This window comes from Pteropus medius, unplaced genomic scaffold, assembly GCF_902729225.1.
Source record: "Pteropus medius unplaced genomic scaffold, Ma_sr-lr_union100, whole genome shotgun sequence".
Taxonomy (NCBI): domain Eukaryota; kingdom Metazoa; phylum Chordata; class Mammalia; order Chiroptera; family Pteropodidae; genus Pteropus; species Pteropus medius.
The window spans coordinates 4,498,065-4,508,466 of NW_024344378.1; the positions used below are offsets into that span (position 1 = coordinate 4,498,065).

The 10,402-nt window shown below is 50.5% G+C and overlaps 1 pseudogene; it reads right to left on the reverse strand.

Moving 5' to 3' along the window:
- Positions 1-221: 221 nt before the first annotated feature.
- Positions 222-337, reverse strand: LOC120610136 (uncharacterized; annotated as a pseudogene).
- Between the last annotated feature and the right edge of the window lie 10,065 nt (positions 338-10,402).

Here is a 10,402-nt window from a genome sequence, read left to right on the forward strand (position 1 = left end):
GTGTGCTCATCGATGAAAGTATCTAGAGAAACAAGTGATGGTCTATATTCAGAACATCTGTTTCCTGCCTCCAGAGACTATTTGCTAGTCATTTCGTTAGAGCATCTTGCGAAGCTCCTGGCATCCACGAGAGGATGACAGAAACGGAGGCGTTTAAACACTGAGATACTCTCCTGTCGAATTATTATTATTATTATTATTATTATTATTATTATTATTAATGCCTACAGCACCTGGTCTTCCTGGGTGGTCTCCCATCCAAGTACTAACCAGGCCCGATCCTGCTTAGCTTCCGAGATTAGACACTGGGCTTGTTCAGGGTGGCATGGCTGTAGACCCTGGACCGTGGCTCCACTGGGGAGTGAACTCAGGACCTTCTGCGTGTAAAGCAGACGTGCCAACCGCTCCACTATGGAACCACGTCCTCCTGTGGACTTTTAAAAGCTTAAAAAAAAATCGTTTATGGGAAAAAGCTGAAACTTTAATTTTCATTCTATCCTCTAGGGCAGAGTTTGTCTACCTTGGCGAAATTGCCTTTGGACCAGATCTCCCCGGAGGAGGAGGGGGGCCGCCTGTGCGGTGCGGGAATTTAGGAGATGAGAGAGTCGTAGCCATCGATCCCTGGGCTCCATTCCTTCGATGCCAACAGCGGACAGTGTGACAACCAGACAAGTTTCCAGACACCGAGGGCCAAATGTCCCTCGGGGGCCAACTCACCCTGTTCGAGCACCACAGTGGAAGAGTGATGCCCGCCCTGGAACCATTTGGATACGGGGAGCCCATCGAGAGCTTCGAATTCCTTTCAAGGAGCTTTCGTTAGGCAACAAAAAAAATTTTTTTTTCCCGTGTAATAATTTTCCTTCTCAAAAGAGCAATAAATTCTGAATGGGACGTTTTCATTACATGTTGTATAATGAAGTCATCACACAGATCTTACATTATATAGAAATCCACACAGAAACAAAAGTTGGCGTGGCAGCTAAATTTTGCTCAACTCAAAATGAAATAGAGGATTGGGCAGCAACTTAAGAATTAGAGCTGTTAACGGAAATGGACAATTTAATCTCTAAAGTGGGTTTTGAACCCAAAGAATCCGATCGATTTTTACTCCGGGGGAAGGCACCCCCCCCCTCTTCCAGTTCTCCTCAAGTTCACAAAGAAGTGCTAACTCTCTCTTTGAGCTTTTCTCCAAGTCGTCTGCTGTCGAAGCCTGTGGTGACCTATGTTCCAGGGGCTCGTACATCACACATCACAGGGCAGGTGCTAGGCCGGGAACGCCAGCGCTCCGTAGCTGCAGAGCGAACTTGCAGGCACACGACTGACGGATGGCACTCGCCGACGTGTGTGCGGGGCAATGGGCGGCATCCATGCAGCGAACGAGAAGCATATAGAGTTCTTGGGCAAAAGAATTGGGCCTCTGAGATTTTGGCAATGTTGAGAGTCTCCTACTGTGAAGTGTTAAGCTTTGCCAGTGGGTTTTTTTTTTTCCCCTTCAGGTGTTGAGTTTTCAGGCCAAGATTTCTGGAAAAAGTCACATTCATCACATTGGCATGTCAGGTCCGTGGGCCTGGGGGCTGCACAGACCACCCCCAGTCCAGTGCGTGCCGCGGAGCTCCTGTGTCCTGCAGCCCCGCGAGCTGACTCGTCCGCTCAGCCAGCAGCAGCCAGCGCTCGCCGAGGCCCCGCCGGGTGCCAGGAGCCTCGCTGAGGATCGGAAGACAGACCCGGCCAAGCGCCCTCTCCCCCGGTGTCTGAACACGCACGTGCCCACATTCCATTCCGTGTCCTCACACCTTTTTTTCTTCTCTGAACTGCTGACTCTGCAGTTCTGATTTGAAAGATAGGTATGGGGGTGAAGCCTCGCAAGGAGGAAGAGGTCCAAAGTGCTTTAAAGGTTTATTTACTTAATCCTTGAAAATGTATTAAGGACGTACCTATTATATGCAACGGTCTCCAGAAAGAGGTGATCCAGGCAGACTTTGCATAAAGGAAATGTTTTGGCCTTATCTACTACGTTCCATATAATAGACTTTCTTATTCTAAATTTTTGGGCCTTATGGAAATAGTAATTATCGCTGTCCATCTACGAAGGAAGGTCCAAGAGGAATATGAATTTGGAGAATTCACATTTTGAAGCAGAGAAAATGTCTGGAAAACTCACTGTCCCTTGCTTATGGATCTGGGGGTTAGGCGGCCGTCAGCGACCCAACACGCTTCCTTCAAACTCCGTCTCTGCCACCATATCCGATCACTAGCCAGGTCCTGCCAGTTGTGTCTCCATGACTTTTTTTTTTTTTTTAATGTATCTTTTTTTCCTTTCTTTTTCGACCGCTATTGCTTCCGGCCAGAACCTTTAGTGACTCTTGCATATATGCGATGACAATGGCGAAGGTCCCATTTTCGACACTACGACCAGATTTATCTGCTGTAATGTATTAGTCCTCTCCTGAAAAGTGACACTATTTCCAACGTCTCTCGGGTTAAACATCCATCTCCCAGCTGGGCCTCAAATGCCACACCCTAATCGACGTGGCCGCTGGGAACGCAGACTCTGGGGTCGAACACCTGTTAGAATCCCAGCGTGGCCACCTCAGTCTCAGTTCTCACGTGAAAAGTGGGGACGATGGCCTATCCCAGCTGGCGGTGAAAGGTGAAATAGGACATTTGAATTCTTGGCACACGGAGTAGGCATTGCATAAGTAATACTTAAAATAATATCAATCGTGAGTATTATTAAATTTCATAGCTCTGGTCTAATTTTGCTTACGATTTCCCGAAATGCGTTTATTTTCCCACCTTTGCTCATTTTGCTCGTTCCGTGTCGAACGCTCTTCCTTTCTTCCTGTTAACGCTGCGTGTCGGTGCTTTTTGGGTTGGAAGCTTGTGCGTCACGAAGCCTTTTTGTGATTCTTCTGGAAGTCAGTGTTTCACTCCCTGTAGCGAGCTCCTGGTTGGTGCCTCTCTCGGTTCCCTGCATGGCATCTGGGGTGCAGGCGGAGCTTCTCCACCCCCCTTTCCTGCTCCCGCACCAGGCCGCGGGCACCCCAGGGCAGACAGCACCTTACCCAGTGTTCTCCCAGCCCAGAGCCTGCAGCCAGGGCGCTGGGAGTTCATTTGTTCACTTGTCACACGGCTGGCACGGACTCCTGTGGTCTGGGAGATGCTGGGTGGGACTGTGGCCTGACTCTGGGGCTCCGAGCAGATGTCAGATTGTGTAGCTTCCCCATCCCACAGACCCCAGGCCCTCAGAAACCACCTAACTCGAGATGCTCCCGGTTTCTGAGATCTCTCAGATTTATCCGTACAGAAGGCTGGGGACATATGGGAATCCCTCACTAGCCTCCTCGTTCCTCACGTGAAGTTCTGCTCATGGAGAAACACCCCTTAAAACTAAGCCAGGTGGACTAACCGTTCCGTGCGGTGCTTCTCACGGCCCCGCAGGTGTGAGGTATGCCATTCAGTGCCGCGATGGTTCGTACGCACGGCTGTCCCCTGCAGTGGGCCTCGCATTCTCTGAAGGCAAGGCGGTGAGTGGCTCATTTGTCTTCGTCTCCAGAGCTCAGCCCAGTACCTATGAAAGTCGACAAATATTGACGAAACTGAACGGAACCCAAAGAGGTTAAATGACTAAGTTATTGCATTGTGTCTCCCACAGTCTTCTCAGGGTACCTACCGGCCTGATTTGTCTCATCGAATTCTTACCGTCTTCACTCTGGCGGTCCAAGAAAGACACTGGTTAATAATTTGATCGTTAAAAGATTCAGCGTTGACTCTTGAGAGAGAGGAAAAAGCTTCGAGCAGAAAAGAAATCACCTCCGGCAGGAAAAAAAAAAAAATCAAGCAAGAAAGTGACTACCTTGATTGCAGTGGTAGGTAGCGAAAGCCACACGAGACACCTACAGGTGTGCTGACAGTTTCTCCTTCCTAAATATCCGCCTGCGGTGCCCGAGAGGCGAGGGCAGCCGGGTCCCGCTGCTGTCTCCTGGGGGGAGGTGTGGTTACAGTCGCTTGCAGGGTTAATAGAGCCTGTTGAAGCTGAGCTTCCGTTGGTGGTTAACCCCTGCCTTCTTCAGGCTCCCGTGAGACACCTGCCTGATACTAGGAGCTACAACCATGGTCAAGGTCATCAGCGTCGTGCATGGTGCAGATAGTCTGGGGTGAGTCGGTGAGTTGAGGGGAAAAAAAAAAAGGCAAAATCCGTGGTCAGATGGACTTGCACTCTTGTATAATTTAGAGCTCGATCACGCATGCGAATGATGCTTGCCACTGGCTACGAAACGTCAAAGATGGACCAGATGTGGGGATTCGTCCCGGTCGGAGTGGGGGACAATACCTGAAGCAGAGGGGGACATGGGCCACAGCACTGCCTGGTGTGAGTAAGCCACTGTTTGCCATGGTGTCGTCTTGGGTCTTGGCACCCGTGAGGTGAGTGAGGTCCTTTATGTCCAATGCTCCTTCCTAAACAACGTGGCTCGGCCACCGTAGAGAGACCTGGTAATTGCCGGAGCCACTGGATCGTGGAGACGAATCGTGGCCTCTCTGGTCAGACGTCGGCACACCACATTCCTGAAAGGCTTCGAAAGCCTCGAAATGGCTTGTAGGAGCCCCTGTCAGCCTTGGCACACAACGGACGCAGAGGTAAGAAGGACCTAGATTTGAAGAAATGTCCGTTTCTTTCCAGGGGGACGTCAGTGAGGGAGGGGTGACTGGGGAAGGTGGACTCTCCGGGGCCGATCTGTGAGATGAGTCAGTGACACCTGCCTCGCTGGGCAGCTGTGAGGAGCACTTTAGGTCAGTCAGGATTCTCAGGAGGAATAAAACCGAGAAGGCGCACATGCGCGCAGGGAGCTTTATTCTCGGGGGCTGCCTCGTGCAATCGTACGGGCTGGCGAGTGTGAAGCTGGCGGGGCTGGCGGGCTGGACATGGAAACGCGAGCACCCTTCTTCCCAAGGAGAACTCGGTCGTCGTGATAAAGGCTTTGGATGGATTGGATGAGGACGGCCCCAAATCTGGAGGACGATCTGCTCCACTCCAAGTCCACAGAACCATCCCGTCTCCTTCCTGCTGTCTCGGTTTCTCTTTCTTGACCAGGGTCACCTCTGCGCAACCTTGGGTTTCTGCCTCGTTTTCATTCTGATTTTCCCCTTTACCCCCAGCCGCCTCCTGCCCGCCCCTCACCAACTCGAGCCGTCTTCCCATTCTTCTAAAAACATTCTCACCCTCCTCTTCCCGCTGTCACGGCGACAGGCCCTGACTCCCTCTCTGCAGCTGCCAAGTGCTCCCCGTCTCTGTCCCGGACCTCAGTGCTGTGATGACTCTGGGGACCTGGGTGCGGTTTTACGTGGGGGAGAGAGTCACCGCTTCGTGAGCTGGTCACGGGGCAGCGGCCTGCGGGCCTCGCTGTACCCTTAACGCCGTGTTCCCCCCAGGTATCTGGGTGCCCTGACCCCAGTTCACACTCGGTGAAAACTACGGCCGAAAGAGTAGGTAAGGAAAGACGCCCGAACACGAGGCACGGGGGCCGAGGTCCCAGAGCCGGGCGAGTCGGGAGAAGTCTGTCAACCCCGGCAGGACATTCCTTAGCGAAGAATCAGAAAAACTAGCCGGAGGCACCCGGCCCACGTCCTGTCCTGTCCGGGCGCCGACCAGACCCAGCCTCCTGACCGGGTCTTTTTTCCAATGAGGAGCCGTGTCTGGCAGCCAGGGGACGATTCCACGGCGGAGTCCCTGAGGGCCATTCCCCTCTGCAGAGATATGCACGAAAAGTGCACGTCATCGCTCAGGACAGGCACTGCGGCCTGGCGCCCAGGGCCCACGGCTGGCTGTCGTGGAGACTCTCTGCCGTCCAGAGGCAGCACAGCTGGCCAGAGCACCGCCTTCCCAGCGCCGGACGCCAGGGGCAGAGATACCCGTCCATGTCATTCAGTCAGAGATCGCCTCGCCCGATTTTTCAGTACAGAGTTTCACCGCCGTCAGCGAAGAAGTAACTTCTCGTGCGCCCCATCGTCAGGCTCCCGTCTTCCCTGAGTTCTTTGTCACCCTTCCTCCCTGGGCGTTTTACCCGCCGAGGACATCGGTGCCACAGTGACTTCCTCCGGAGACGATGCTCTCATGTCCTGCCTCTTTCTCTGATCTCGGAAAACCTGGTGCAGCTATCGACACCCACTTCGGGGGCTAAGAGAATATTCAATATTACACTCAGCAACCGATGCTTGGGTGTCGCCTTCCTCAACTAAAAAAAAAAAAAAAAAAAAAAAATTTCCGAAAAAATCTAATAAAAGCAAGAAAACAAAAATCCCAAGACATTATTTTTGCTCATTGTCATCTAGGCTTGAGTAAACAATAGGTTGGCAAGGTCATTTAATCCATCGAATCTGTAAAATTTCTAGCTCGGTGGTCTTGGAGCCAATTTGTTGTCCCCGGGTCCCTCAGATTTAAATTTCTTTTAAAGGATAATTTCTTCAGAGTAGGATTTTTTTTTTTTTTCCATGAACACCTAATTATCACTCTACCTGACCTTCCCACTGACATTATGAGTTTGATGTACAGGGCTTATGTCCAGTTCTATTTTCTGCAATACTCTTATTTTATTATTGGAAACGAATGAAAGCATCGTGATAACACAAATCCGCCATAGCAATAATACAAGTATTTCGGTTGAGCACCTACTGTGTGGCAGGCTTTGGTGTCTCTTACTGACACGCATTTTTACGGCCACCCGGAGAGATCAGCAAGATTCCCATCTACAGGCAAAAAGACCGACCCCACCCCCAAAGGTTTGAGCAATTGCCCCAGACTACGCGTCTAGAAAGGGGGCCTCCCATGGGTGCTGGGTTCACTGCACACCCAAGTCTCTGTGCTCTGTTCGACCGCCCACTGCGTCTTGGTGGCTGTCACTCCCCATCATGAAGGGCCACCTCGTGCCCGGGTTCATGTGCCTTCCTTGCTGGGGAGGGGCTGGTGCTCATTTTTAAGGTTCGCCAAGCCAGTACCACATACGAATCCTCAGGGCAGGAGCGGGTACATGCAGGACACTGCGGTAGAGGGCTGGGCTTGTGATTCGCCCTGATTGTGTCCCACAGGGCACGTCTCGTTCGGAGCCTTGGCCTGACGCGGTCTGTTATCGTCACGCATCAAAGCGGTTCTGGAGAGAGAAAATTAAATATCTACGGGACGGAGGACCTTTGCAGAAGAGGCTTTGCTCCTCCCAACCCCCATGTCCGAGAAGGACACCGTGTCCCAATCATCTGCTGCCGGGTGACAGGTCACCTCTAAGCTTAATGGCTTACGAGAACGTTTTATTATTATTTCTCATGGTTCTGGGGTCAGCTGGGTGGTTCTCGCTCAGGAAAGTGCATGTGAAAAGCTCCGTCACTGGGCTGGGAAGACTCAGACAGCTGGGGACTGGACAGCGGGGCCTCTCAGGCGCCTTTCTGGGCTCTACAAGGTCTCTCCAGTGTGTTGGCTCCCCAAAATGAGAGAGAGAGAGAGAGAGAGAGAGAGAGAGAGAGAGAGAGAGAGAGAGAGAGAGAGAGAGAGAGAGATGACCATGAGAAGCCACCTGGCCAGCTTTGGTCCAGCCTCAGAAGTCACACAGTGTCACTTCTGTTGTATTCCCTTGTCAAAAGTGTCACCAGGAGAGGGGACACCGACCCCACGTCTTGCACGGGGCTGCAAATGAGTGAGACCTTCGTCCCAGAAGCGGGGCTTCAGGGAGCAGCCTCCTGACGCTACCGACTTCCCGGTGCGGTGACATCTGCGTTTTCCCAGCAGGGAACATACAGAAGCCCTGCAGGTGTGAGCTGGATACGGTCGGGACGCCTTCGGCTTTCAAAACCAAATGCGACCCCGGAAACACGATTTTGTTTGAGAGTTCGTCACCCTTGCTTCTCCGCTGGCAGCAGGCGTCTCTGGTGCTGAGGGGCGGCTCTGCACAGCGGTCACGGCGCTGAGTGGCAGCGACATTCTTCTTCCTCGGCACAGCTGGCAGTGGTCGGCAGGTGCGGGCAGTTGTTTGCCACTCTGCTTGTGGGCGGTAGCTGCTGCCCCCCAAAAACACAGAGCAGAGGAGAGATCTGCCTGGCCCCGGGGGCTGTCCTCTTGACGCTGTGTGGACCATGGAGGCCAGTAACGACCTTTCTCTTTTTTGAGACCTGGGTTTTGAGAAAAGTACACCAGCCAACTGCAGAACTTCAACGGGCTGGATGTGCCTCGACCGATAAATTGCCAAAGTACCTTGAAAGGATAAAACGCGTTATCATTTATGCTATGCTTATTATCATTATCACCACCCTTACGTATTAGTATGATGACACCAGTGTTAAGAGTTGGTGGCCACCAAAGCCACATGTCAACTGCCTCATTTTGTTATAATTAAATAGACTCTCTCTAGGGACGGTTGAGGAATGACATGACCCCCCACGATCCTGTCTGTCCTTTGCCACGTCATTTTAGTAAATTAATTTACTAAAAATGGTCATGTGACAAAATTTTAAACAAAGTAGTTATGATTTACAAGCAGGTCTGAAATTTGGGCAAAGAGCGAGTCCAGCTTTTCTTTCCAGAGATTCTGTGTACGTTAGTTTTGCCTACAGTATAGACTCTAAAGTTTTTATTAAGTGAGTTACGTACCAAATATTGACCGGATATTTGACTTTGCTCCTTATAGATATAACGCAGAACCCAACAGGGGTCTTCTTAATGTGGTGACAATTGCCACGACTGAGCCGCTAGGCTACCTCCCAGTTGCCAGCAGTGTTTTATGGGCCCACAGCGGGGTACACTGTTGGCTGTCTGTTAAAACCATACTTTGTTCATTAGGGGCCTCTAATAAATCAATCGTTCGTGTTTACGGCACTTGAGTCCACTCGATTCAGAAAGCTGAGCATCTGGCTCTGATCACGGCTGGCGGTATGGCCGCGGAAGTCCCTCTGCCCTCACCTGTTTGGGAAGAATTAGGAGGGGAACTTGACTTCTGCAGAGAAAAGGTGAAAAGGGGGATTTCGATCATTGTAAACAGTGTTATACGAGATGAACACGGCAAGCCGGACAAATATCCGTGGCATCGGGCCTCGAGAGGATTTTCAGAGCTTGCAAGATTTAACCGTTTCTTTCTTTCTTTTTTTTCTATTTGTGGAAAATATCAAACTATAAGCCTCCTCAAATACTTTGTGGAATGAGACAGAGTATAAATAAGTAAATATACTAGATGTATAGCAGTAGGGGAAAATATTATTTCTCTTTAGGGAGGTCCAATTATAGCAATAAATTCTGACTCTCCTTATCCCTCGTTCGAATGCAAACCGATGGCCAGCATATCATAGATTATATTTGGACGACTTCTAAACAGGAGCTCAGACCAATGGCCTGTAGGTTTGTATGACCTCTGCGTGCCTCAGTTCACCTTTCTGCAGACTTGGATGGGGGATGATGACAGGTTGTAGGAAGATGGTTCTCTGTCAGAAGTGTGTCTTGCTGATCTCAAAATGAAAACCTCTATTGTTATTACGAAGACTGGGCATAGGCTGTTTTTGCCACTAGGCTCGGGACATATTGGGAACTTGGGTCTCCTAATACGCAAGAATTTATAATCGAGCCTAAAAAGCTTCCCTCATTCACTCATTTATTAACCAAATATCTATATAGCTCCACTAAGTTCAAAGCTCAGCGCTTAGTGTGTCGAGACGTACGATGCTATGCAACGCTGCCGTAACTCAGAGATGCTTATGAGCCCGCTTTATGCATCCTCAAGATGGGAGGGGCAGGAATATATACTTTTTACGTGCGTTTGGCCCTTCCTGTAGTTGTGATTCGACAAATATTTATCAGGCATTTTTGCTAGGTGCTGGAAGTTCAAAAATGATTAAGGTGAACACCTAACCTGAATACAGTGTGTGTAAGTGTATATGTGTATGTGTGTGTGTGTGAGTGCGTGTGTGTGTGTTGAAAGGGGATGTGGGGTTTGAGCATGTACCAAACTCGATGGTGGCACTTTTAAGTCTGCAACCTCTAGGGGACGCTCGGGGGCCCTACTCCCTTCCTTTAGTCCGTTCACTCTCTAGATCATTATTTCACACCCTGCCCCCTGCACTCAACACCTTGCCTAGTGATTCTGCTTCCTAATTCATTAAGAAAATAAAAACGGTCATGAAAGAACTTCCTAGTGTCCCCCGCAGCACGACTACGACCCTATCAGCACCTTCTGTCTGGGCAAAATGGATGGACTGTTCCTTTTCCAACCTAAGGCCAACCTCTCTGTCACATACTCGATCCCGTTCCCTCTGACCTCCTCAGACACATCGCTTCAGCATCTCTGTCCTGCGTTATCAAATTCTTCTCGCGCTGCATCTTTCCTGTTACCATCAAAGTCGCCGAAATATCTCTTGTCTGAAAAATTCCTTC